Source organism: Budorcas taxicolor, chromosome 19, assembly GCF_023091745.1.
Source record: "Budorcas taxicolor isolate Tak-1 chromosome 19, Takin1.1, whole genome shotgun sequence".
NCBI classification, from domain to species: domain Eukaryota; kingdom Metazoa; phylum Chordata; class Mammalia; order Artiodactyla; family Bovidae; genus Budorcas; species Budorcas taxicolor.
Window position 1 is genome coordinate 42999703 of NC_068928.1, and position 4553 is coordinate 43004255.

General features: G+C 49.7%; 1 non-coding gene across 1 annotated transcript; it reads left to right on the forward strand.

Moving 5' to 3' along the window:
• The first annotated feature begins 1256 nt into the window (after positions 1-1256).
• On the forward strand, positions 1257-1329 carry TRNAG-GCC (transfer RNA glycine (anticodon GCC)). The gene has a single exon. It is a non-coding gene; the product is annotated as a tRNA-Gly (tRNA).
• The last annotated feature ends 3224 nt before the right edge of the window (positions 1330-4553 follow it).

Consider the following 4553-nt stretch of genomic DNA (forward strand, 5'->3'; position numbering starts at 1 on the left):
TGGCAGGCTACAGTCTATGGAGTCGCAAAGAATCAGACATGACTGAACAACTTAGCATGCATGCAACATAACTCGGAGGTGCTCCCCCGTCCCTAACAGAGAGGCCTCTGCGGTGCCAGCTCTACAGCCCTGCCAACCATCCTCCCTCCCCATCTTATTCGATTGTCTTCTGCTCCTCTCCTCCCCCTACCGCCCCACCACGCTCCGGCCCTGGGGAGGGGTCATGGTCCACAGGAGACCTGTGAATGTCCCAGCTCTTCCCCACAGCCCTGTGCCCTGACCACCTGGGGGGTGGAGGAAGAGGATACTGGTGACAAGTGACAGTGGAATGGAGAAGCCAGTGGCTCTGAAAGGGTTGTAGGGAGAGGGCGGCACTGGGGTATTCTGATTAGAAAGCTACATTCTGGCTGGGTGGGGATCCAGAGCTTTGAAATAATCTTTCTGCCTTAGTCCATCAAAGGGACAGAGAGGTGGGAGGGAGGTGATCCCTCAGGGATTCTGTGTGTCAAACTCTGGGCCAGCTGGCTTGGGATGGGAGTGGGATCAGCATTGAGGGCAGGTTGTAGTCTCTTAGTCTCAGCTTCTTTATTCAGCTTCCTTTTTAAAGAGAATTATTTAGTCATTTATTGTTGGCTGTGCTGGGTCTTTCTTGCTGTGCTCGGGCTTCCTCTCGTCACAGCAAACAGGGGCTGCTCTCTAGTTGCAGTATGCCAGCTTCTCATTGCCGTGGCTTCTCTTGTTGTGGAGCATGGGCTTACGGTGCGTGGGCTTCAGTAATTGTGGTGCATGGGCTTAGTTGCCCCGAGGCATGTGGAATCTTCCCCGACTAGGGATTGAACTTGAGTCCCCTGCCTTGGCAGGCGGATTCCCAACCACTGGAGTGCCAGGGAAGTCCAGGAGAATTTCTTTGAGTTCCTGAATAGGTACTGAGGGAGAGGCTCCCTCAGGGCCGAGGATGTCCAGGGGCCAGGAGTGGTGGTCAGGGACTGACTGCCTGTGAGGTGAAATTGAAGGAAACCAGTGGACCCAGCACTGGGGCTCCCTTCTGGGCTGCAACCCCCTCCCCTAGCCACCTCTTTTCGCACAGTTTGGATGGTGAAATCCAGGTGGAGGGCATTTTCCCTGGGTGCCCTGTGCTTCCCCATAGCCCTCATGAATGCAAAGATGGCAGTGGTCTCTCACCTTCCCATTCCCCCTCCAGTCCCCCTATGCTGCGTGTGCTCAAGGCAAAGACAAAGTAGCAAAAAAGAAGGGCTTCCCTGGTGGTCCAGTGGTTAGGACTCTGTGCTGCCACTGCAGAGGGCATGGGTTCGATCCCTGGTCAGGGAACTAAGAAAGACCCTGCATGCTGCTTGGCGAGACCAAAACAAGGAAAGGAAAAAAGTAGCAAAAAGAGAGGAAAGAATTCCTTAAGTGGGCAGTGACTTGCCAGAGGATAAAGCTACTTAGTGGTGTGTCCAGATCCTTCCTCCCAGGCTGGCTCTTTGGATTCCCTCGGCAGACAACAGGAGATAGGAGACAGGGAGCAAGTCCAGGACCTCCCTGCCCTGATTAGATTAGGGGCCAGTTTCCGCTCCCCCACTCCCCTTCCTGAAGAGTGGGGACTTTATCTTAAAAGCCCAGCAGAGCTCTGGCCTCAAAACTGGCCAGAAGTCCCCACCCTCCTTTCACATTGACCATGCATCATGCCAAGTCTTTCTGGAGATGGACACCACCACGGCCTGGGAAGCACTGAGTTCCACTGAAGAACTAGGAGCACACAGGACGGCCTGTTCTCTAACACGGACCTTTTCTGAATGGAGGCCAGGGAAGGGGAGGGAGCGAGGGCAGTAAGGAAGGCCCAGGCCAGCAGGGATGGGCAGTCTGTATCTAGCCACCCATCATTTCCAAGGCCATCTGTAGGACCTGGCTGGGGAGTTTGCAGATGGGTGTCATGGAACCTCTTCTCCAAGCTAAGACAGAGGAGGGTGTTTGTTCATCCCTCCTTCCTTTAAAAGATGTGTTTGTTGTTGTTTTTTTTTTACTGCTCTTCCCTGCCTCACTTGATTACCAAAGTTATAGGTCTTTGTTATGAAAGAAACTTAGAAAATGGAACGCCCCATCGTCTAAACTTCAGAGCTAGCTAAACATTTTGAACAGGTTTTTATATATAATCTTGCACATATATATATGACACATATGGGATTATCTCAGGCATATTGTACAGGTTATATCTTGGGCATAATTCAATGTCAGGACATATGGATTTTTCTCATTCTTTTTGATGACTACATGAGATTCCATTGTATGAATGGACCTTCATTTATGAATTAAATCCACAGTGTGTCCCCAGCAATGAACTTCCTTGTATATATTTCTTTGTACACTTGGAGATTTCCTGTAACATGATTCCTAGAAGTAGAACTGCTGTGCCAAAGGGTACACTTATTTCAAATTTTTCTAGATAGTGACCAAGTATGTATGTGTGCCTTTAGAGCGTGTTTGAGTGTGTGTGTTGGGGGAGACTTTAACCCAGCCTCCTCGCCCTCCATCCTCAGATTTTAAGGCCTCTTTAAGCTGAGGGGTGTGTGTGTGTGAGCGGATGGGAGGAGGGGTGGAGGGATGGGGGTTGGAGGTGGGGGGAGTAGGGGGTGGGGGGTGTGGAAGCGATAGACTTTACAGTGCTCTTGCTTTATGGGAGGTAAGAAATACAATCACCAGCGAAGGTAGAGGATTTGCAGGCCTGAGGATTGAGCTCCACCCAGGAATGCCTGGCTGATGATGGAGGTGGGCAGATGGTGAGGACACCCTAAGCACCCAGCTCCTCATAGGCGGCAGGCAGAGTGGGCGAAACAGTTCCTGAAATAAATCCCTGGGATTTGGCCCAGGGAGGGAGTGAGGCTGAGATAGGAGCGCATGCTCTGAAGGGAATGTGAACAGATTTGAGCTTGAAGGAGGGCAGCTGGGGCCCAGGACCTCCCCGACCAACCAATCTATAGGGGCCCCCACCAGCCACTATAACTCATGGGATCCCGGAACCGGAACCGGAAGGCAGAGTGTGAAGTATCAGATCTCTCGGCTACCCCCGGACTGTTTGGGACTCCATCTCTATTTAGTTTATTCAGGTCTCTGCGCTAATCCGGGTCTCTGCCCCTCCTGGATAGAGTGGTGTGATGGTGAAGGGGGAGAGGAAGGAGGTTTTATCTCTTTAGCACCTCCCATCCCCCTCGTAATAAATCTGGTGAAAAGACTGGTGGAGTAGGGTGGGGCTGACAGCTGGCTTTTAAAGATTGCTGAAAGTGAGGTTTTGTGCCTTTGATTGTGTTTGTTTTTATAAGATCATGCCCTGCTTTCCATTCCAGATGCTGACTCTTATCCCTCAGGAGAGAGAAGGCAGAAGTGCTTGCTCATTCCCGGGAACTCTCCCTCCTAGTGTAATGGGGGAGGAACAGAGCCACCAGTCAGACCCGGCAGCACCCCAGAAAGTAACCCACGAAGCAAGATTTCTGTGACCTTGACCAAGTTATTTCTTGTCCCCTGACCTCAGTTTACCCATCTGTAAAGGGAGGGGGTTGAATACAGAATTATCTTTTCTGGTTTTCTTTCTCTGGTCCTCAGTAGGAGGTGGGCATGGGGAACTCCTTAATGATCTTTGTCTTCCTCATCTTTTGTTGAAGTGGCCTTGTTTTGTTTTTAAGTTTGTTTACTGTCTGTCTTCATCTCCAGGTTGTACAGGACAGCTTTCATCCATTTTGCACACTGCTCTATCCCCAGGACAGTGGCAGGCACACTCATAAGTGTGGTGGGTGATCATCTTGTATCCATGGAATGCGGGGTGTCCACCCAAAGGTTGGAGGGCTGGGGTGTCACCTCAGTGAAGAATCTGTTTTAGTCTATAAATGCTAATAGCATTCAGGAAAGACACTATCAAATAAGGTTAGGGAGTTTATCTGGGAGGGTTTCCTGGAGGAGGCGAGGAAAAGAAGCAGATTTAGAACTGGAATTAAGTATTCTGATTAAGTAGGGGCTTGGAGGACCATGGGATTGGAAGTACTTTCTTGGTCCTACCTACTGCTCAGGAGGCAAGACCTGAAGTTGAGGTTTAACAGACAGTTTCGTTCCTCCCTTCCCAGTAATTAGTTACCTGGCCTGGGACGCTGCCTAGAGCCTGTTCACCACTCCTCTATCCCAGCTCCTCCCAAGGTCACCCCAGGATGGCTAAACTGTATCTAGATTCCATTATCTGCCTTGGCACTCCAGAGGAGCCCAGCATAGGGCAGGGGATAGGGAAGGGACTCCCAAGTTCTAGACTTGTGACATCCAGTATGGCAGCCACCAGCCATATGTGGCCACTGAGCAGGGGAAGTATAGTTGATCTGAGACCTGTAAATGTGAAATATACAACAGATTTTGAAGCCTTAGTATGAAAAAAGAATGTATACCTCTCATACTTTTTTATATAGATATGTTGAGTTTTTGAATATATTGAGTTAAAATGCTTCATTAAAATTAGTTTCATCTGCTTCATTTTACCTTTAAAAAATGTGGCTCCCAAAAATTCTTAAATTACATAT